Here is a 24,963-nt window from a genome sequence, read left to right as displayed (position 1 = left end):
CATATGCATTAACCAAAATGCCCATTAGTGGGACATAGTTTTGTACTTTTGTAGACAAAGAAGAAAGAGACCTTCAGTTGGAATAAACTCTTTTTGTATTTCTTTTTGGCAACAAATAGCTTCCTTTTAAATTCAGAAATGCAGTGGCATTGAGGCCCTAAATTGCTCTCTTCTGAAATGTTTTACTCCCATCTTCACTTTCCGAGATTATGATCAGTTTTCTTCCAGAGTGAATTATTCAAATTGAGCCCAGTCTTCTGAATCCTTAGAAAAGACAATATCTTAGCACTTTGGGCCTATTCTACTCACTTATCACTTGGCACGTTCTGCCTGGTACTGGCAGACATTCTTTTTTCCAACATATAATTTATTTCCCCAAATGGACTGCAAGCTCCTCAAGAATAAAGATCACGTCATTCATTCATTCATTCCACAAATGTTTTTGAACATCCACCAAGACATGCTCTAATCACCTGAGATACATCCAAGAAATAATCAGACAAAAATCCCTGCCTCTATGGAGTTTATATTCTAGTGGAAGAAGACAGAGAATAAGTAATTAGTGTCATAAATATGTAAATTATAGAGTAAGATAGAAGGTGATAAGTGCAACACAGGGGGGAAAAAACAGTGTAAGAGGAATCTGAAAGCAGAAAAGAAGACTACAGTTTTAAAATAGGGTGGTCAAAGTAGATGAGAGAGTAAGCCATGCAAATAAATAGGAGAGGAGCGTTACAGGCAAAAGACATATTCTAAGGTGGAACTGGAAGAATGGCCTTGCCGTCAGCTAACTCTGGGAAGACTGTGAATGGGACAGCATGTACCGCTGTGGATAAGTCAAATTCCAGGTGTTTGTTAACAGCCAGAGATGTGATGGAGTAGACAGTTGGATAAAGGAGTCTGGAGACCCAGTAGGGTCTGGACTGGAATATTCATTCGAGAGTAGTGTTAAAGCCATAAAACTGGGTGAGATCACTAAAAAGAGACTGAGAGATGAAAAACGATGGTCCGTAAGACAAGAGGAAATCTAAGGACATTGGGGTATCCTGGAAGTCAGTGAAGATATCCTATCAAGGAAGCAGGGAGTGATATTGCTGATATTAAGTGAAATGGAGGCTGAGGCTTGACCATGGAATTCAGCAACCTGGAGATCCTTGGTGACCTTGAGGGGGATAGATTCAGTGGAGTGGTGGGAACAAAAGCCTGATTAGAGGGAGTTTACATGAGAGTGGAAGGTGAGGAATCAGAGGCTGTGAATATAGATAGCTCTTTCTAGGAGCTTTCTTACAAAAGAAAGCGGAGGGATGAGGTGATAGCTGGTGGAGAAATTAGTGTCAAGAGAATATTTATTTAAAGTTAAATAACAGCCTGCTTGTATTCTGAGGAGAATAAGCTAGCAGAGAAGAAAGATGTGATGATGCAGGATTGAGAGGAGAATTATGGCCAATTGTAACGATATGAAGGAAGTGTGATTTTTCCTAGCAGGGAGCATAGCAGTCTCCCCAAAGGAGAGACCTGATTCGTGATTGCTTTGATAAGCCCACTTGGCAGCTGGACCTCCAGGCCTTCTCTGTCAGCTGGTTCTGATGATTGAACACCTAAAGACAGAGTTTATGTCTGCTCTGGGAAAGAGGGAGAGAAATGGACAAAGCATGAAGGGAAGAGCCAGAAATGCTTTGGAAGAGACTGTGTGTCACGTGACCAAGAAGAGAGCCGAGGGGATTTTTGGAGTGTGGTGTGCCTGTGATATAAACCTCTCCCCTGTCTTTCCTACTAACTTTTCAGTGGAATCTGCATGTGTAGGTTTTCTTTTGGAAACTATAAAAATGTGCTGAAAGTTGCGTCAAGATTGTAAACAGATTTAAAGAGTGAAAGCAGAGCCTACCTGTGGAAAGACACCACATCCAGATTACATAGCTGACTCCTCCCGCCAGACCTCTATCATCATTGCTTGCCCCAGCTCTCATTTATTTTATACCAAATTACCCACTCAGAACATTATACCTGCCTCATTCTTCTAAGTCTGGCCTGACAACATATACCCCAGACTTCTAACTTACATACCTGGTTCTGACTATTCTGCACTGTCATCTTAGCCTAGCTAGGGGCATAGCCTCTGCTTACCTTTTCCCCTCATCTCCCACCACCATATTTCTTTCTTGTTCACTGAAGACAAACCGAACTATTTGAAGTTCGCCAAACTCACCATGCTGTTACCAGTGGCTTTGTACATTGTTTCTTCTGTCTGAAATATTTTTCATCTTCTCGAAGGGTGACACCCACTCTTTGCCTATTTAACTCATGACTTTAAAATTTCATCTAAAACATCCTTCTATTGGAAGACTGTCCCTGCCTCTGCATTTCCCTCATTGTAGTACTTACCACAGTGCATTGCAACTGATGGTTTATTGTCCATCTCCCCCACCAAGCTGGGAGGTCTCTATCATCCTGGCTTCCATGGTGTTCTATGCACTTAGGATAGGGTCTGTTACATGGTAGCTGCTTAATAAATACTTATCGTAAATCAAATAAATATATTGAAATTTGTGAATACCAAGCCAAGTAGCTTAACATAAGCCCTGACCTCATACAAGTTGGGTATAAAGTTCATCTGCTGCTCTAAAACCAAGGTCATTGCGTCTTATAGAGACTCTCTAGTACCCACAACCATACCAAGTTACAGCTGGGATCTTGATGTTTGTTTGTTTTGTTATGTTTTTCTTATCCCCCCAGTCCTCTATTGGAGTTAAAGACTGATTGCTTCTGAGTTACAACTAATTTGACTGGGGCCTAACCCCCAGCTTAATTCTTTCTGCTACTCTCTAATCCCCTCCCACTAAAAGAGTCATTGCACATGTTAGGTAGCTGGCCTGAGACCTCTAGAGCCCGTATGGCTGGTAGACCAAGATTGCACAGCATCGGCTGTTGCTCCACTCTTCTCACTCCGGTTCCTCACTGAACCCTGTGACATATTCAGAACCAACACCAGCCCACATTAAAACAAACTTCGTGATTTAGATTTAAGCTTCAAGTTGAGAGAAGGAGCTATGCTTTTACCGCATTGCCTCAGCCATGCTATTTCCAGCTTCCACTCTGCTCCTCTTCCACACACCCACGGTGTCCCTACAGCTCATGGATGAGGCCTGGTTGCAGATCCACACAGACCTCTGTGCCATGTGTCTGACATTGGCTCTGCCCTGATTTCCATCTTCTGAACCTCCACACACCCAACCCACTTCTCTATTTACCTCTTCTCTGCAGTCTTTCCCAGTTTCCTCTCTTCACCTTGCATGCATTACTCTCAGCTCTTCTTTGTGTTAAGATCATGTATTTTGTTGCAGTTTTAAATTTTATTAAGAAATTGGAACTGCACATGACACATGTATGGGGATTGAATGTCCTGGTGTTACTAACTTTGACCTTTGAATACTATGAAAACTGTGGCTAAGGAACTTTGAATGACAAATTAGTGATTCTCATTCTAATTCTAATAAAAAGGTAACGGTTTTCAGGGTGCCTCTGACTTCAAGGTACTTATTTAATGCCCCTTTCTTTTCTTAAGTCGCAAGTTCATAGGTTTCCTTCAATAGTCCCACAAGGTCCAAACACATACATGCAGTAAGACTGCTAAGAGTGTTTTAGATTTGAGTACATGAACTGCAGAGTCTGTGTTCTGCCCAGGAAGTCTGATACATGAATTTCTTGTAGAGTAGGAATTTTTTGTAGAAACTTATTCCACCTATCATGTAAATGGCTAAGTATTCTTCTTAATATTCTTCTTATTATTCTTAAGGCAAATCGTTATATATTTTGACAGGTTTGGCAAAAAGAAACAGAACAGCCCAACCTAATTGAGCTCATTTTACCATCTATTCTTAAGAACAGTTGCTCATAAGAAAAATATAGCTGTGCTGAGTACAAATTCCAGCTCTGTCACTTATTAGATTTAAGCCATTTTCAGCTGGCTCAAATCCCTGTGCCTCCTTTTCCTGTAAAAAGAGGAAAAAATACCTCTCAGAATTTTTGTGAAAAATTAGTAAAAACACTAATTTTGTATATAACAAGTGATTATAAATATTATCAAATATCATTATCAAAAATCCTCTGAGTTGCAAAAGAATGAAAACAGGTAATGAACAGTTTATTTTTTACTTTGTTTTTTATGTTTAGGATGAGTCTCAATGGGCCATAGAGACACAAATAAGGGAGCAACCAATGGAGATGTCAAGATAGCATCATACTGATAGGGAACAGGGGCAAAAAACAATCCAAGTGTGTGTTTGGTGTATGTGGGGTACTGACTAGATCCTGTGTTCAGGAGTTCCACGTGGACTGACAATCTAGGACTACTGCTTATTAGCAGTTATGGGAGAGGCTATGCAATGCATGAGCTTATTATTTGAGAAAGATTTAGTAGAGAAGGACTTCTCCTTCATCTTAACAAGACTGAACAATTCTTAGATGATTTATGGGAAAGTGGGAAGGATTTGAAAAGCAATAGAAATAGCAAGTGATAATCAGAGGCCAAAAAAATATGCAAGATAATAAAAATGAAAGAAAATATAAAGTTTAAACTCTAAAAATATCTTGGAATAGAAATTTTAAAATAGATTTATGCTTAAATACAATGGCAGATTTTATGTTGGTATAACAAACAGATGGCAAATAGAAGAGTTTTGCTTCCCAAACTCATTATGGACGAATAAAATTCAACATGCAGAACACCTCTATATGTACCATTGTCACTGTTAAAAGTAGGAGTAAAGTACTTTGGAAACACCTGGAAATTGTCACCCTTTGAGAATTAAAACTATGAAATCAAAACATAATGAATGAGAATGAAAAGTTGCAAAGCTACCTTAGAAGTCAGAATGCCTCCCTGGTAAGCAAGATTTGATTATATCCTGTCTGAAGATACCTGACATATCCGAAGAAAGGATATATCCATCAGAAAGAGGATTAGTGAGATATTTGAGTTCTTTAGGCAAAAATAGGAAAACACATGTGACGCATCTAAAAAATGTTAATGGAAAATAGATTCTTAGTTGATTTACTACCAACAAGATCAGCCTTACTGGATTCCAAGTTTGAATCCTGGCTTTGGAGAAAGATTTCCAGGATTTGAATATGGCTTTGAGACTTACTAGACATGAGACTTTGAACATAATAACCCCCATATCAGTGTCTTCATCTCATCTGCAAACTGGGGCTGACAATATTACCTCTTCGCAGAGTTCTTACAAATAAAACACAAACACAAATACGTGCTATGATTATTACATTCATTGAGCCAATCCCCTTTGTTCTGATCCCAAACTAATATTAAGTAAACTTCAGATTGCTATACGGTTTCTCATGTAATTTGAGAATGCTGGGGCCATGCAATTCAAGTTTTACCATGCCTGTGACAGATACATTTCTCATAAATTAATAGATTCGATTTCTAGTGTTGTGTCACTCTCATGACCTTGAATAATGTGAGTCCATTATGTTAGCAATGTGGCATGTGTTTCAGAGCAACCTGAAGGTCTTTTGAGCTAAAGTCAAAATTTAAAAATTCAACACATGTTGCCTCACTTAAGGATGTAATTAAATTCAATGACAATTCTTCTTTATAAGAAATTCTGTCTCCAGAGAAATAGATAATAGAGAATGTATACAGATACATGGTAGGACATTAGCAAAATCAAGGAAAAGGGGAGAGTGTAGAGAGAATGTCTCCTGCTGTTCTCTCATTTATGCTGATAGAGGCTAAAACACAAGACAATTTCCTTTCCACTAATACCCTTGACTATTTCAATGTCCCCTAGTGTACCACCCACAAATTCATCCTTGGGTGCATAACCAAAGTGATCTTTTAACTGCAAAATTTGTTCATGTCATTTGCCTTAATTTATTCAGTGATTCCATAGTGGGCAGGGGAGGCACACCTAACTTCCCGAGTCCCCCAACTTCCTCACCCTTAGGGGTGGAGCCAAGGCTAATGTTCATACCTTAGGGTTAAGTCAGTGCCCCTGGCTACAGTTGATTAGATCAAGGGTTAACACAGCTGGGCCAATTAGATCCTCTCTCCAGGAATTTTGAGTTGGGACCAAGAGAGATTAGTTGGTCCCTGCCAGCTGCTGAATGTATAATAAATAAACTCAGGAGTGAATTTGAAGCATGGCCATGTCTCCTGTGTGAACTGTGAAGAATAGAAAACTGGTCTCATTAGAAAGACCAGAATGAAGCAGACACATAAAAAAGAACGGAAGTGAGAGATGATGATATCTTAATAACCTTGCTCCTACTTGTTTCTGTTTCTAAGGAATGACTGAATTCCCACATTGGGGTTTCATGAAACTACCTGAATTTTTCTAATAATTCTTCATTTCTGCTTAAGCCAGCCTGAATTTTTTTTTTTTTTAATACTTGAAACTATGAAGTTTCTTCACTTAGAAAGTGCATTCTAATATGGTGCCCTTCATAACTGGTTCTTGCCTATTACTGGTCCAGCTTCACCTCCCACTTTGTTACAGCTTATATTCAATTTTCCAGCAGTACCCACCAAATAACTCACATGATTTTTGAACTTCCCATACTCTCATATCATCAGATTTTCTACCTGCAGTTTCCTCTTCCTACAAGTACATCCATCCTTTTCCACCTGCCAAATGGTTACCCCTCCTTAGACATTCTATCCTGACCACTTCCATTGTACTTTAGAGACGCTCACATTATTATACATAATTCATTGTAGAAAAATGATTTGCATGTCTATCGCCCCACTATCCTATAATCTCATAGATGGCAAACATCTACTGTTTATGTTTGGTATTTCACTTCTGCATTCCCAATTCAGTTCACATAATATGTGCAGTCATGTGTTCCTGATTTATTCACATCTTTCAACCTTTCATAAGATAAAATGTATGTTTCGTGAACACAATTGCTAAAGGCATTGGTGGTTAATGGTATTCTTTTCTGGAGCAAAAAGATAAAGTAAAACCTGAGCTCCTGAAGAGTCACATTCTACTTGGCATTCTCACCAATACACAGTAGTTTTGGTAATTATTGTTAGTCACTGGCCCACCACAAAACATTTCTTAGGCTGTTTCATCAGTGTCAACTTTAAATCATATTTGATGTATATGGATAAAACCAGTAATAGCAGCATCCTGGGATAGAGCCAGAATAAGAGCTGTGAAGGGTCATTTGCTGCTTCATAAGTGCACTGACCTGGACACAAGTGGGAATTAAAAAAACAGCAGGCTACCTAATCAGCCACCTGATTAGGTCTGGAGAGCTGAAGTTGGGTTATCACAAGCTGAGAGGGCAGGTAGAGTGACAGAAGGATGGGTGTACATTTTAGCAGGATCATCTTGAGACAAAGCAGCCTGCAATGTGACCATCAGAAATGAACAATGAGGTGTGCCAGTTCCTCTGGGGGTGGGTCAGTAACATTGTCAGGATAGCAGGCAATGAAGTACCTATGATGAAGGATGAAGAATGCTGTGACGTAAGAGGAGAACTGCACAGAACTCCTGGTTTGCCTAGGACATTCCTGCGTAATGTTTGTTTTCCTGGACTAAATACTATGGACTTACCTCTACCCGCTTAGATTCTTTTTTTTTTTTTTAAATTTTATATTGGAGTATAGTTGATTAACAATGTCATGTTAGTTTCAGGTATACAGCAAAGTGATTCAGTTATACATATACATGCATCTATTCTTTTTCAAATTCTTTTCCCATTTAGATTATTACAGAATATTGAGCAGATTTCCCTGTGCTCTTAAAAGGGCCCCAGTTTGATAAAAAAAGATCATATAGTGACTAATTATAAGCAACCACTGAATCAAAATATCAGCAAACTGTGGTCACAAACCAAAGTACAGTCATCCGTTTTAGAGAGTTTCTAAAGCATTGCTGTGATGTGTTTTGGGGTTGCCTTTGTTTGTGTGTTTACCCAGAATCCCTTTGAGGAAATCTTCTTAGTCTTTGGCTCATGCAAGCCTGGCTTTCTTCCCCCCTAACCCCAAAACTCATCTAACTTCATCCCTCCTACTCCCACCAAATAACCCCAACCTGGGCCGGACAGAGTCCCTCGCAGGACTTTGGCAGAACTTTTGAGGCAGATTTCTTTATGAGTGTGAGATTCTGTTGGTCATCTGTGCCATCAAGTGAGGAAATGTCAAGAGGTAATGAAGGCAACATAGAGGAGGAAAAACTGAGCAACAAACAAAGAGTTCCTGCCTCCAACCAGGCCCAGAGTTTATTTTCAGTTATGGGAAGCAGTGAACTCCATTTCTGCTCAGCGCAGTATGAATTAGATCTGCACATATTACCAAAAGAGTTCTGAGAAATACAACTGCCTTCTCATTAAACTGCCCAGCTTTTTACCTGCCCTGTCTCATTACATCAGGCAATTAGCACTCAGAATACACAACCCAGTATTTGGAAGACAAAGTCCTTATCTCCCATCCTGGCTCCAGCAAGTTGCACCAGGAACATGGCTCTAAAGGCTGCTTGTCACAAGAATGGAGGTTGGGGGATTGTAGTGCATCCCCCGTTTTGAACTTGAGACTTCTGGTTATAGCTCTGAGACCCTACCTAGTAAGACTGCACATCTAGATGGACTGGTTGTCTGAAAGTACAGTGTTTCCCTCAACTTGGCCTAGAGAATCACAAGCCACTGATAATGTGTCTCATGCTTTAGAATTCTTTATGTATTGAGTCAAGCCTAAGGACTTCGGATTTCAAGGGCCACTGAGCATATTTCCTCTTAACTGCCCTCATAGTATCCAGGCCTATACTAACTAAAACTGTTCTGTATGTTCCTGGCTTCCGCATTCCCACCTTTCCATCTTAAAAGATCCAGAGTACTGACTCACCAGACTTATGAAATAAACACCATAGGCTATGAATTGCTACTGGCTACACCTGGATATAAAAATATGTAAGGGCAGTGCTACTTAGGAAGCTTTTACAGTCCATTTGAGAGATCATAATAGCTCAATCCAGTGTATTAAAAGTAGTAAGAGTTGACAGCTTTTTATGTACATTTGAAGGTAGATTTGCTAAGATTTTCTAATAAATTGGATGTGAGGTGTGCTAGAAAGAAAGGATTAAAGATGACATCAAGGTTTTTGGCCTATCTGGAATGATAAAGAGTTGCCCTTATCATAGGTGGGGACAATTGAAGGAGGAACACTTTTGGAGACTGAGGAGATGAAGAGCCAACTTTGGAATGCTTTTTAGTATTTACTGTACATCAAGGTAGAGATGTTACTTTATTCAGGAGACCCCAAGATCACCCTCAGGTTTGATAATTCACTAGGACAACTCACAGAATGACCAAAAGCTGTTATACTCACTGTTACAATTTATGACAACAGTTTATGACAAGGATACAGAATAAGTTCAGCCAAAAGAAGAGGCACACAGGTCCACACTCAGGTTCCAGTCGTCTTCTGCCAACAACTGGATTTGTAGGCAGTACCAACTTCTCCAGGCAACAATGAGTGACAGTAGGCATGGAGTATCACCAACCAAGAAAACTCACTGGAGCCTTGGTGTCCAGAGTTGTAATTGGGGCTTGGTCACGTAGACACAGTTGACCACTTGCTTGGCTGACCTGTAGGTCACTATCCCCTCCGGAGGTTTAGCTGATATCTCATGACCCAAAGCCCCTACCATAAATTACGTTGTTAGATACTCTGTGTGGTCCAAGGCCTCCAGATAAACAAAGTTCTCTTATTGGGGCTTAGAGATTACCTCCCAGGAGCTAAGCGCACAGGCCAGACCTCTCTGTGGGTAAGGTTTATTCTTTACTATGCAACTGTCAAATAGGAAAGTTAATTTAAGCGTCTAGAGTTCAGGAAAGGGGTCAGCAAGAGATATAAATGTGGAAGTCATCAGCGTAAAGATGGAGTGTTAATTAGGTTCCTAGCAGGAAGCAGACTTCCCTTAGATACTTGAAATGAAGAGATTTTGATAGAGACCACTCACAAGGTTACAGGGAGGGTTCAGGGAGCAAATAGGGCCTGTTGAGGCACACATGTCACAGCAGTCTCTGAGTTCCAAGATAGTGGTTACCAGAAACTGATAAGAAGTGTTAAAATGTTCCAAGCACAGTACTAAGTGATTTCTGTACATTAGCTCATTTGATTTTTCCTATATGGTTTATAATTACTATTATCACATTTTTACAGATGAGAAAATCAAGTGTAAGATATTTAAATATCTTTGTCTATAGTCATTTAGAACGTTAATGATGTGGCATTCATGTCTGCCCGATGCAGACTGCCATGCCACAGTATGGTTCAGAAGTTTGCCGTCATGATGCAACAGACAAGATTAACCTAAGAAAGGGTTTCATGTATGTTTGAAAGGGTTTCAACCTTTGTCCATGACTAATCTGCTAAAGGTTATTCAGGGATTGCCAGTTAGTGATTTCCCACTTAGTCTTTCCTGGGAAGCTTCTGCTTTGCTAGATCAGTGTCGTGAGCCTTTGTGGTATGGGCTTTACAAATGGGAGCCAAGCAGAAAAAACAAAAGCATCATGGCCAGATTCTCCTCGGAGGAGAAGTCAGGGCAGAGATAAATTAGATTTCCCAGGGAAATAGAAGTAGAGGAATAGTGTGTGTATGCATGTGTACCTGAGTGTACACACACACAAATACACTTGTACATGTATTATGTGTCAAACTGAGTTTTCAGGATTTGGAGGTGTTTTAGAAGAGAAAGAATATAGAATTTTAATAAGTTGCCTCAGACAATAAATTTATGCAAGTTTTAAATGTTTTCATGGGACTCTAAGTGTCAGAATTACTGTTTGGATTCTACTTATTTGAATGCATCGTGATTCAGGGTTGAACCATATGGATCCTGGCTTCAACAGAGAGCATGGTGCCTAAAATGTGTTGTCTGCACTGTATTATTTTCCATTCTGAAGCATAGAAAGGCTTTGCCATCAATAAAACAATATCGTGGATAGGATTTGATGACACTAATACATAAGGAGGAGATTTTAATAGAGGGACGACCAATACATGGTGTTACCATGCCTGCCTACCCCACCACCCAGGTTCCATCCCTTATTGACCCATGTCCCTGATCACAGAACTGGTCTCAAGAATATTCTCAACACAGTGCTCCAGGAAGCCACCAATAATCAGTTGACCCTGGCATGTGAATTGAAACTCATTTGCCACTTGGTTTCTAATGTGTCAAGCTGAAGTGTTTTTACATATTTTCACTTTTGAATGTATTAGGCTCAGTCATTCTTGAAATATACAACAAATTTCAAAAAGAGAGAAGGAAATTGCTCTCTGTAAGGTTAGTGCAGGATTTTAGGATTTTTCCAGGAAACCAGCCCTCTAATTTTACTTTACATAGCTTTCTCTCCCTTTTCCAAGAAGACGAAAACCACATTGGAAGTTTCCTCTCCTCTTTTCTTCTTCTCCCTTTTTTTTTTTTTTCTGGATCCCACTTTTCTTTATTTTCTATCTTCCCTGTACTGTTGAACAAATTCACCTTGCCCCCAAGGAGAGGAGAGCTGACAAAAATTTGGAGACAGAATTTTTTTCAATGTCAGTCTACCTCTCCTGTCAAAGCCATTTATGATTTTTTCTTATTATGATTAGCTCCCTTCTCTATATTTACAGCATTACTGTACATTACAAGGTCCATAACTGGTATACATTGTATTTAGAACACTCTGTAGCACAAATAAAACATTCAATAAAAATAACTCCTTGAAATGTTGTACTTGGCCTTTCAATGAATTGTCTTTTCTCAACTGAAAAAAAAAAAAAAAAAAAAAACAAAAAACTGACGATGATTGAATGTAGATGAGTCATTTTTAGGCAATGCATTTTGGGTAAGGGGAGTCTGGCCTGCACAAAGACCACAGTATCAGGATTCTCCTTAAAAGCTAAATTGATGGCAACTTCTTTTTTTTATTTTTTTTTATTTTTTTATTTTTTATTTTTTTATTTTTTAAACATCTTTATTGGAGTATAATTGCTTTACAATGGTATGTTAGTTTCAGCTTCACAACAAAATGAATCAGTTATATATATACATATGTTCCCATATCTCTTCCCGCTTGCGTCTCCCTCCCTCCCACCCTCCCTATCCCACCCCTCCAGGCGGTCACAAAGCACCGAGCTGATCTCCCTGTGCTATGCGGCTGCTTCCCACTAGCTATCTACCTTACGTTTGGTAGTGTATATATGTCCATGCCTCTTTATCGCTTTGTCACCGTTTACCCTTCCCCCTCCCCATAGCCTCAAGTCCATTCTCTAGTAAGTCTGTGTCTTTATTCCTGTTTCACCCCTAGGTTTTTCATGACATTTTTTTTTTCTTAAATTCCATATATATGTGTTAGCATACGGTATTTGTCTCTCTCTTTCTGACTTACTTCACTCTGTATGACAGACTCTAGGTCTATCCACCTCATTACAAATAGCTCAATTTCGTCTCTTTTTATGGCTGAGTAATATTCCATTGTATATATGTGCCACATCTTCTTTATCCATTCATCCGATGATGGACACTTAGGTTGTTTCCATCTCTGGGCTATTGTAAATAAAGCTGCAATGAACATTTTGGTATATGACTCTTTTTGAATTATGGTTTTCTCAGGGTATATGCCCAGTAGTGGGATTGCTGGGTCATATGGTAGTTCTATTTGTAGCTTTTTAAGGAACCTCCATACTGTTCTCCACAGTGACTGTATCAATTTACATTCCCACCAACAGTGTAAGAGGGTTCCCTTTTCTCCACACCCTCTCCAGCATTTACTGTTTCTAGATTTTTTGATGATGGCCATTCTGACTGGTGTGAGATGATAGCTAATTGTAGTTTTGATTTGCATTTCTCTAATGATTAATGATGTTGAGCATTCTTTCATGTGTTTGTTGGCAGTATGTATATCTTCTTTGCAGAAATGTCTATTTAGGTCTTCTGCCCATTTTTGGATTGGGTTGTTTGTTTTTTTGTTATTAAGCTGCATGAGCTGCTTATAAATTTTGGAGATTAATCCTTTGTCAGTTGCTTCATTTGCAAATATTTTCTCCCATTCTGAGGGTTGTCTTTTGGTCTTCTTTATGGTTTCCTTTGCTGCGCAAAAGCCTTTAAGTTTCATTAGGTCCCATTTGTTTACTTTTGTTTTTATTTCCATTTCTCTAGGAGGTGGGTCAAAAAGGACCTTGCTGTGATTTATGTCATAGAGTGTTCTGCCTATGTTTTCCTCTAAGAGTTTGATAGTTTCTGGCCTTACATTTAGGTCTTTAATCCATTTTGAGCTTATTTTTGTGTATGGTGTTAGGGAGTGATCTAATCTCATACTTTTACATGTAGCTGTCCAGTTTTCCCAGCACCACTTATTGAATAGGCTGTCCTTTCTCCACTGTACATTTCTGCCTCCTTTGTCAAAGATAAGGTGACCATATGTGCGTGGGTTTATCTCTGGGCTTTCTATCCTGTTCCATTGATCTATATTTCTGTTTTTCTGCCAGTACCATACTGTCTTGATTACTGTAGCTTTGTAGTATAGTCTGAAGTCAGGAAGCCTGATTCCTCCAGCTCCATTTTTCGTTCTCAAGATTGCTTTGGCTATTCGGGGTCTTTTGTGTTTCCATACAAATTGTGAAATTTTTTGTTCTAGTTCTGTGAAAAATGCCAGTGGTAGTTTCATAGGGATTGCATTGAATCTGTAGATTGCTTTGGGTAGTAGAGTCATTTTTACAATGTTGATTCTTCCAATCCAAGAACATGGTATATCTCTCCATCTATTTGTATCATCTTTAATTTCTTTCATCAGTGTCTTATAATTTTCTGCATACAGGTCTTTTGTCTCCTTAGGTAGGTTTATTCCTAGGTATTTTATTCTTTTTGTTGCAATGGTAAATGGGAGTGTTTTCTTGATTTCACTTTCAGATTTTTCATCCTTAGTGTATAGGAATGCCAGAGATTTCTGTGCATTAATTTTGTATCCTGCTACTTTACCAAATTCATTGATTAGCTCTAGTAGTTTTCTGGTAGCATCTTTAGGATTCTCTATGTATAGTATCATGTCATCTGCAAAGAGTGACAGCTTTACTTCTTCTTTTCCGATTTGGATTCCTTTTATTTCCTTTTCTTCTCTGATTGCTGTGGCTAAAACTTCCAAAACTATGTTGAATAAGAGTGGTGAGAGTGGGCAACCTTGTCTTGTTCCTGATCTTAGTGGAAATGCTTTCAGTTTTTCACCATTGAGGACGATGTTGGCTGTGGGTTTGTCATATATGGCCTTTATTATGTTGAGGAAGGTTCCCTCTATGCCTACTTTCTGCAGGGTTTTTATCATAAATGCGTGTTGAACTTTGTCAAAAGCTTTCTCTGCATCTATTGAGATGATCATATGGTTTTTCTCCTTCAATTTGTTAATATGGTGTATCACGTTGATTGATTTGTGTATATTGAAGAATCCTTGCATTCCTGGAATAAACCCCACTTGATCGTGGTGTATGATCCGTTTAATGTGCTGTTGGATTCTGTTTGCTAGTATTTTGTTGAGGATCTTTGCATCTATGTTCATCAGTGATATTGGCCTGTAGTTTTCTTTCTTTGTGACATCCTTGTCTGGTTTTGGTATCAGGGTGATGGTGGCCTCGTAGAATGAGTTGGGGAGTGTTCCTCCCTCTGCTATATTTTGGAAGAGTCTGAGAAGGATAGGTGATAGCTCTTCTCTAAATGTTTGATAGAATTCGCCTGTGAAGCCATGTGGTCCTGGGCTTTTGCTTGTTGGAAGATTTTTAATCACAGTTTCAATTTCAGTGCTTGTGATTGGTCTGTTCATATTTTATATTTCTTCCTGATTCAGTCTTGGCAGGTTGTGCCTTTCTAAGAATTTGTCCATTTCTTCCAGGTTGTCCATTTTATTGGCATAGAGTTGCTTGTAGTAATCTCTCATGATCTTTTGTATTTCTGCAGTGTCAGTTGTTACTTCTCCTTTTTCATTTCTAATTCTATTGATTTGAGTCTTCTCCCTTTTTTTCTTGATGAGTCTGGCTAATGGTTTATCAATTTTGTTTATCCTTTCAAAGAACCAGCTTTTAGTTTTATTGATCTTTGCTATCGTTTCCTTCATTTCTTTTTCATTTATTTCTGATCTGAGTTTTATGATTTCTTTCCTCCTGCTAACTTTGGGGTTTTTTGTTCTTCTTTCTCTAATTGCTTTAGGTGCAAGGTTAGGTTGTTTATTCGAGATGTTTCCTGTTTCTTAAGGTAAGATTGTATTGCTATAAACTTCCCTCTTAGAACTGCTTTTGCTGCATCCCATAGATTTTGAGTCGTCGTGTCTCCATTGTCATTTGTTTCTAGGTATTTTTTGATTTCCTCTTTGATTTCTTCAGTGATCACTTCGTTATTCAGTAGTGTATTGTTTAGCCTCCATGTGTTTGTATTTTTTACAGATCTTCTCCTGTAATTGATATCAAGTCTCATAGCGTTGTGGTCGGAAAAGATACTTGATACAATTTCAATTTTCTTAAATTTACCAAGGCTTGATTTGTGACCCAAGATATGATCTATCCTGGAGAATGTTCCATGAGCACTTGAGAAAAATGTGTATTCTGTTGTTTTTGGATGGAATGTCCTATAAATATCAATTAACTCCATCTCGTTTAATGTATCATTTAAAGCTTGTGTTTCTTTATTTATTTTCATTTTGGATGATCTGTCCATTGGTGAAAGTGGGGTGTTAAAATCCCCTACTATGAATGTGTTACTGTCGATTTCCCCTTTTATGGTTGTCAGTATTTGCCTTATGTATTGAGGTGCACCTATGTTGGGTGCATAAATATTTACAATTGTTATATCTTCCTCTTAGATCGATCCCTTGATCATTATGTAGTGTCCTTCTTTGTCTCTTCTAATAGTCTTTGTTTTAAAGTCTATTTTGTCTGATATGAGAATTGCTACTCCAGCTTTCTTTTGGTTTCCATTTGCATGAAATACCTTTTTCCATCCCCTTACTTTCAGTCTGTATGTGTCTCTAGGTCTGAAGTAGGTCTCTTGTAGACAGCAAATATATGGGTCTTGTTTTTGTATCCATTCAGCCAATCTGTGTCTTTTGGTGGGAGCATTTAGTCCATTTACATTTAAGGTAATTATCGATATGTGTGTTCCCATTCCCATTTTCTTAATTGTTTTGGGTTTGTTATTGTAGATCTTTTCCTTCTTTTGTGTTTCTTGCCTAGAGAAGTTCCTTTAGCAGTTGTTGTAGAGCTGGTTTGGTGGTGCTGAACTCTCTCAGCTTTTGCTTGTCTGTAAAGGTTTTAATTTCTCCCTCAAATCTGAATGAGATCCTTGCTGGGTAGAGTAATCTTGGTTGCAGGTTTTTCTCCTTCAACACTTTCAATATGTCCTGCCACTCCCTTCTGGCTTGCAGAGTTTCTGCTGAAAGATCAGCTGTTAACCTTATGGGGATTCCCTTGTGTGTTATTTGTTGTTTTTCCCTTGCTGCTTTTAATATGTTTTCTTTGTATTTAATTTTTGACAGTTTGATTAATATGTGTCTTGGCGTATTTCTCCTTGGATTTATCCTGTATGGGACTCTCTGTGCTTCCTGGACTTGATTAACTATTTCCTTCCCCATATTAGGGAAGTTTTCAACTATAATCTCTTCAAATATTTTCTCAGTCCCTTTCTTTTTCTCTTCTTCTGGAACCCCTATAATTCGAATGTTGGTGCGTTTAATGTTGTCCCAGAGGTCTCTGAGACTGTCCTCAGTTCTTTTCATTCTTTTTTCTTTATTCTGCTCTGCAGTAGTTATTTCCACTATTTTATCTTCCAGGTCACTTATCCGTTCTTCTGCCTCAGTTATTCTGCTATTGATCCCATCTAGAGTACTTTTAATTTCATTTATTGTGTTGTTCATCGTTGCTTGTTTCATCTTTAGTTCTTCTAGGTCCTTGTTAACTGATTCTTGCATTTTGTCCATTCTATTGTCCATTCTATCTCCAAGATTTCGGATCAACCTTACTATCATTATTCTGAATTCTTTTTCAGGTAGACTGCCTATTTCCTCTTCATTTGTTAGGTCTGGTGGGTTTTTATCTTGCTCCTTCATCTGCTGTGTGGTTTTCTGTCTTTTCATTTTGCTTATCTTACTGTGTTTGGGGTCTCCTTTTTTGCAGGCTGAAGGTTCGTAGTTCCTGTTGTTTTTTGTGTCTGTCCCCAGTGGCTAAGGTTGGTTCAGTGGGTTGTGTAGGCTTCCTGGTGGAGGGTACTAGTGCCTGTGTTCTGGTGGATGAGGCTGGATCTCGTCTTTCTGGTGGGCAGGTCCATGTCTGGTGGTGTGTTTTGAGGTGTCTGTAGACTTATTATGATTTTGGGCAGCCTCTCTGCTAATGGGTGGGGTTGTGTTCCTGTCTTGCTAGTTGTTTGGCATAGGGTGTCCAGCACTGTAGCTTGCTGGTCGTTGAGTGAAGCTGGGTGCTGGTGTTGAGATGGAGATCTCTCGGAGATTTTTGCTGTTTGATATTATGTGCAGCTGGGAGGCCTCTTGTGGACCAGTGTCCTGAAGTTGGCTCTCCCACCTCAGAGGCACAGCACTGAGTCCTGGCTGCAGCACCAAGAGCCTTTCATCCACAGGGCTCCTTAATTTGGGATGATTGGTTGTCTATTCAGGTATTCCACAGATGCAGGGTATATCAAGTTGATTGTGGAGCTTTAATCCGCTGCTTCTGAGGCTGCTGGGAGAGATTTCCCTTTCTCTTCTTTGTTCTGACAGTTCCCAGGGGCTCAGCTTTGGATTTGGCCCCGCCTGTGCGTGTAGGTCGCCGGAGGGCGTCTGTTCTTTGCTCAGACAGGACGGGGTTAAAGGAGCCGCTGATTCGGAGGCTCTGGCTCACTCAGGCCGGGGGGTAGGGAGGGTCACGGAGTGTGGGGCGGGCCTGCGGCGGCAGAGGCCGTCGTGACGTTGCAGCTTGAGGCGCGCCGTGCGTTCTCCCGGGGGAGTTGTCCCTGGATCCCGGGACCCTGGCAGTGGCGGGCTGCACAGGCTCCCCGGAAGGGCGTGTGGCTAGTGACCTGTGTTCGCACACAGGCCTCCTGGTGGCGGCAGCAGCGGTCTTAGCGTTTCTCCGCACTTTTAGCCGCGGCTCGCGCCCGTCCCTGGAGCTCTCTCAAGCAGCGTTCTTAATCCCCTCTCCTCGTGCACCAGGAAACAAAGAGGGACGTAAAAGTCTCTTGCCTCTTCGGCAGGTCCAGGCTTTTCCCCGGACTCTCTCCCGGCTAGCCGCGGTGCACTAACGCCCTGCAGGCTGTGTTCACGCCGCCAACCTCAGTCCTCTCCCGGCGCTCCGACAAAAGCCGGAGCCTCAGCTCCCAGTCCCGCCCGCTCCGGCGGGCGAGCAGACAAGCTTCTCGGCTGGTGAGTTCCGGTCGGCCCGATCCTCTGCGCTGGAATCTGTCCGCTTTCCCCTCCGCACCCCTGTTGCTGTGCTCTCCTCCGCGGCTCCCAAGCTCCCCCACTCCGCCTCCCGCAGTCTCCGCCCGCGAAGGGGCTTCCTAGTGTGTGGACACTTTTCCTCCTTCACAGCTCTCTCCCGCTGGTGCAGGACCCGTCCCTATCCTTTTGTCTCTGTTTAGTTTTTTCTTTTGCCCTAACCAGGTACGTGGGGGGTTCCTTGCCTTTTGGGAGGTCTGACGTCTTCTGCCAGCGTTCAGTAGGTGTTCCGTAGGAGTTGTTCCACGCGTAGATGTATTTCTGGTGTATCTGTGGGGAGGAAGGTGATCTCCGCGTCTTACTCTTCCGCCATCTTCCTGATGGCAACTTCTGAAAAGAGTGTCTTGGACCTCTGTCGCCTGGAAGCTTAAGATACACCTTGATTTTAGGTATTGTAAAATAACTGACAGCAGAAAAAGCTTTAAGAAATGTACTCTCAGTGATAGAATTAGAGGGAATAGAATGTTACTCATCTACCAAAGTAAAGGGATAATTGCAATGTGGTGCTCTTCCTTATTAGAAGATTTTCAGGAACCCATCTGCCTGGATTGTTTCTTTTTTATTATCATTACATCAACTAATTACATTAGGGAAAAGGGGATATTTTAATTAAAAGACTGTTTTAAGGCGTTATAATTCTACTCTTTCATTAAATAACTTAACCAGGTGCCAAATTTGTTAAACTATATTTCTGAAAATTGTTGTTTGGAAATTATTTGTGTTAACCATATTTTCAACAAAATAGATTTTGCCTTTTTATTTTATCTTATAGATGAGTCCTTTTATTTCTCCATTTTGACCAAAGAACCATACGATAGGACCACATATATACTATCCCAATTATTTTGAAAGGCTTACTTTTTTCCTAGAAAGGGGACAAACTGTTTCATTTTACAGAACATGCATATTTACTTGTATATGATGGAGGGATGAGGGTAATTCTTTCTGAAATTGGCATTTTTGGACTGTGATACATTGCAGAGGAATGCTGGGGTAGGTAGGAAGATCGATAGCGATCCACAGCGGAAAATACTTAGCCAGTATTGTAAGTAAAAGACGTTCCTACTGTTTAAACCCTTTTTCCTGTGGATAAAAATCTCACCCACATATGTTAAATTACAGAGATGTTATCAGATAACTCAAGTAGGTGAGTAAACGTCCACTCTTTGGATGTCTTGAATGCATCTCCCATTTTGTCAGCCCTCCTCTTATTTTTTCAAGGTGTTCTGAATAACAGAATTCAGACAGGGATTTGTATGTAAGTGTCAGACAGTGGGGAGGGGAAAGGATCTACAATGGAAATATGGATAAAAGAGAAACAATAGCACTGGACAGAGCAATGAAGACTTAGAAGCCGAGAGAGGACTCTAAGCACCTGTGCAGGAGATGGTGGAAAGCCAGAATTTAAAAATCATGATTCTACTTTCAGTATTCAAACACCTCTCTAGATTTCTTCTCTCTGATTGAAATGCTGAACGATTTTGATTCCAAAAAGTGAATGTGAAAAGCATTAGAGAAACAAGTTTGGTATTAAAAATGTAAAAGTCAAACTGTATGTCATGCAGTTAAAGACTGAATAAATACTGTTATTCCAATCATTATATTTATACATGAAATGATGTCTTGTGCATAGTAGATATGCAGTAAATATATGTGGAATGAATGAATGAATAAATAAAGACAACATTTCTCTCAAATTCTCAAGTAAGAGATAGCAGTTCCTACTAGCAACAGCTATTTTTTAAAAATTTTTAGCCCTTCAATATTATTCCTCAGGGAAGCTGGCAAACTGAAATCCGTTACATTAATGTCATCAGGGATGTATATGTGTGAAGAGAATAAGTAAACATTTATTGTACCTGATACCTCAGTGGATTATCCACATGAATTCTTAAGACACTTGAAAACGCTTGGCAATATTTATACTTAGGGTGAACTCTACAAATGCTGTTTGTGGATTTTATACTTCTGAAAATTTCTATTTTCGAGTCAGTTGAGCTTTTTCAATTCAGAACTGTTGGGCTAATCCATAACTATATAGCTACTTTTTCTTTGGTAATGAGTTAATCTCAACATTTTGATTAAAATTTTGTTGTTGTTAGGTGTTCAGTCTATATGAGTGTCAAAATAACTTCCAAGAACAGATTTAGTAACCAGCACATTTAAAAAATAACTGTATTCTTTCCTTCTTAACCCAAATAACAACAATGAAAATTGCTACTTTTTGAGAATCTAATATATGCCAGTTCCTTTTCTGGTGTTTTATATATTAATTCATAGATGGTTTTACCCTATTATAGAGAAGAGGAGAATAAAACAGATCTAAGAGAGATACAATGTCTTCATAAAGATCCACATATCATAGATTTTTGAACTGAGATTCACATTCAACACTCAGGCTATTGCTACTCTGATAGACTAAATCCCCCAAATTTACATTTGAGTTGCTCAAAATCTTGTGAGGTAAGTAAGCCAAGGGTAGCTTTCTTTTCTTTACTCATCCAAGGTTGGTATTAGATCGGTCTGCATTTATATAAATAACATAATGAGAATAAGAGAAACTTAGAACTAGGAAAAATTTAGAGACAATCCAATTTAGTAATTCTTAGGCATTTTGGTTTTGGTAGCACTTTACACTCTTAATAATTACTGAGGATCTCTAAAAGCATTTATAATATGCTTATAAACATTTACCGTATTAGTAATAAAATTATAACATTTAAAAATATTAATTCATTTAATAATTGCAATAACAAATCTATTATCTATTCACATATCATATTTTAATGAAAAATACCTATATTTTCTAAAACAAAAATGTAATAAGAAGAGTGGCTTTGTTTTGCATTCTCATAAGTCTCTTTACTATTTGGTTTAATAGGAGGTAGTTGGATTTTCATATCTACTTCCTCGTTCAATCTGCCATGACATCATCCATGTCTTGTAACCCCTAGAACACTCCACTGCACATGTGTGATTGAATGAAAGTAAAAAAGCCAAATAACCTCTTATTATGAAAATAACTGGACCTCAGGGACCCTCCTGTGGGGGCTGTGGACCACACTTTGAGAACTGCTGCTCTAGATAAGACTCCTCCCATGACCTCACACTCTGGAAGCACTCTCTCCTCACAGATGCCCAAGCCAAACATCTGAGAAACCTCCCTGACTCAGTCCTTCTCCCTCACCAACCACTTATCATCTTTTCTCAAAAATCTCTAGTCCCTTTTTTTTTTTCTTAGATTCCATATATATGTGTTAGCATACAGTATTTGTTTTTCTCTTTCTGACTTACTTCACTCTGTATGACAGACTCTAGGCAAAGTGAGAGAGTGGCATGGACATATATATATATATATACACTACCAAACGTAAAATAGATAGCTAGTGGGAAGCAGCTGCATAGCACAGGGAGATCAGCTCCGTGCTTTGTGACCACCTAGAGGGGTGGGATAGGGAGGGCGGGAGGGAGACACAAGAGGGAAGAGATATGGGAACATATGTATATGTATAACTGATTCACTTTGTTATAAAGCAGAAACTAACACACCATAAAAAAAAAAAAAAACAACTCTAGTCCCTCCACTTCTTTCTCTCCCTACCGTCTTGACCTGAACACACACCTTACCCTTTCCCAACCTGCATTATTACAGCTGTCTTCCAACTCTTCCTCCCGTTTTAGTTCTTCTCTTCTGTCCTCTATAGTGAAAATCTGAGTGATTCTTTTGAAATGCAGATTCCAAGTGAGCATTTTCTACCACCCTTAAGTTAAGGGCCTTAACTCTAATGTAAAATACAAGGGCATCCTAAGCATCCCTGCCCTCTTCTCAAATTACACTTGTCAGCACTTCTTCCTTGCTTCTTAAGATTCTTTGCCCATGCTCTCTCACCTCCACGCCAGTATAAAAGCTGTCTTTTCTTCCATCCATTCCTTCCATTCTTTCTTTTTATTTAGGTATGAACTTAGACATCACCTCCTTTGAGATAATTTCCCTGAACACTCCCACTCTGAGTTAGGTGATCCTGCTATATGCTTCCTCAACCATCTGTACTTTCCCTATCAAAACAGTATTGCCATTTTTCATTTATAATTGCTTGCCTAGTAGCATTTGTCCCCCTGTGTATTTTTAGCATGGTATGGGCAGGAAATTTGTCTATTTATATATTTCATTGTCTCCTCAATGTCTAGAACAGTGCTTGACCTACAGTAAAAATTTAATAAACATTTGATGCATAAGTAAATGAATGTCTTTTTTTCTCTCTCTTATTCCTACAGTCAGTTGTATTTACAGTTTTTTAACTCACTCTTCCTAATGAAGTTGGAAATCATTCTTTAATTGTTTTATTGTCTTATGCTACTAGTTAATACTAGTAGTATTAACTACTAGTTAATATAAAATAGTTATTATCCTACAATATAGCTATCAAAGGGTATCTCTCATAAGACACTTATCTGAAACCAGACCTATCTTTGGAAACTGGCCACACTCTTTGAATCTCTCACCTGGAAAGATTGTTAAAAATGTACATGCAGGAGTCCTATCACCTGAAGATTCTTATTAGGTTGTTTAGATTGTACCAAAGCTTCACAGGTTACTATCATACCTTCCAAAGTTTGGGAGCCACTGCCTTACAGCAATTATATTCAGGTTTATTTATAAAAAGTAGTTAAACAATGTTACTACCCTTTAAGAATTTATTCTAATTTAGTCACAGAGTACTCCCATATGTAAAGAAATGTATAGCCTTTTATAGATGTTTTAGAGGATTTTATAAGCCCAGTGTTAAATGCTGCTACAATTAAGCAGGTGTTATAAATTCAAATATTTGTTTTCATCTTTGTACAGTTCAGTGTTAACATCTGTACTCATTATATACATAATTCCCTAGACTGAATTGTATCATGTTTAATGGGTATATTTGATATCAATTAACATGTAATATTTATTTTACTAATAGTATTATACTGTGTAATTTATGCATATATTGTCTGTAGGATTTTATATATCAAAATTTTAAAACAACTTACAATGAAGTAAACTTTATGGGACAATGTTTTATTTAATGAATTCATTTAATTTTTTATAATTTTATTTATTATTATTTTTTTGGCTGCAATGGGTCTTCGTTGCTGCGCATGGGCTTTCTCTAGTTGTGGCGAGCGGGGGCTACTCTTCGTTGTGGTGCACAAGTTTCTGCTTGCCATGGCTTCTCTTGTGTGGAGCACGGGCTCTAGGCACACGGGCTTCAGTAGTTGTGGCACGTGGGCTCAGTAGTGGTGGCTCGCAGGCTCTAGAGCGCAGGCTCAGTAGCTGTGGTGCATGGGCTTAATTGCTCCAAGGCATGTGGGATCTTTCCAGACCAGGGATCGAACCCGTTTCCCCTGCATTGGCAGGTGGATTCTTAACCACTGTGCCACCAGGGAAGTCTGGTGGGATGATATTTTAAAAGCAAAAGATACTATATATTTATGAATTTACATATGTTTTATCTTGCATGTCTCAAGGATAAAAATACTGAAAATTAGTCATGTTAATTTTATTAACTATGTTGCAACATATTAAAGTGTATATAGCATTACATGTCTAAGAGGATCTATTATTTATTTAAAAACTGAATGAAAAAAAAATTCCTAGAATTAGATTTTATTCTTTATATCTCATATGTTATTTTAATACACAGTAGAGTTTTAGTCATAGTAAGATTCTTTTAATTCCTGTTTCCAAATAGAGTTATATATATATAATAAAGAGAGTAAGTGTGTGTGTGTGTATATATATATATAGAGAGAGAGAGAGAGAGAGAGAGTTCCAGATAGTTATTTACAAATATTTTCCTTTATTATTGTTTGTCATAGTAATATTTATGAAGGTAGTTTTTCAGGAAAGATAGAAGTAGAGTTTTAGAAATATAAAGATGAGATGGAAAAAGGGGTAAATAAGAAGGAAGAGGGGAGAAGGGGAAAGGAAATTGCTTAATTTTGTCCAAGCTAATAGAATTGTATGATCCTTCTTTTCTTATCATACTCTTATATATTGGATCTTTTATATCAGTTTTTAAGGGGTTTCATTAATTAGAAAATTTCTATAAAGGAATAAATTCATTGATTTGTCTCTGTTATTTAAAAATGCATAACAGTTTAATGACCTATTGAAAATGGACCTATTAATTTGATATATTTTTGAAACATATAATCAGGAGCTACTTTTCTAGGAAAATGTTTGCTTTATTAGTAATTTCTGTGGTTATATTTATTTCTGAAGAAATACAGAATGATACAAATAAAAACAATACAAAGGAAAGTTTTATTTATTAAAGTAATTTAATTACACTTCTGGCTATTTAGTCTTTTTATTAAGAAAAGTATATCACTCTTACATATATATCAAATTACTATACCATTGCTTGTGAACAAAAACAAGAAACAATAACCAAAGTTTGTAATAATAGAGAATAATTACATAAATTATGTCCACTAAAACTT

General features: G+C 38.6%; 1 protein-coding gene across 1 annotated transcript in view; it reads left to right on the top strand.

Annotated features, from left to right (window-relative positions):
* GRIK2 (glutamate ionotropic receptor kainate type subunit 2) overlaps positions 1 to 24,963 on the top strand; it is a 653,415-nt gene that overhangs the window by 283,881 nt on the left and 344,571 nt on the right. The gene's annotated exons all lie outside the window — the stretch shown is intronic.

This window comes from Aethalodelphis obliquidens, unplaced genomic scaffold (genome assembly GCF_003676395.1).
Source record: "Aethalodelphis obliquidens isolate GAN/ISIS:26980383/991018 unplaced genomic scaffold, ASM367639v1 scaffold3, whole genome shotgun sequence".
Lineage (NCBI taxonomy): Eukaryota > Metazoa > Chordata > Mammalia > Artiodactyla > Delphinidae > Aethalodelphis > Aethalodelphis obliquidens.
Note: the sequence above shows the minus strand (reverse complement) of the source record. Positions and strands in the feature narration are given on the sequence as shown.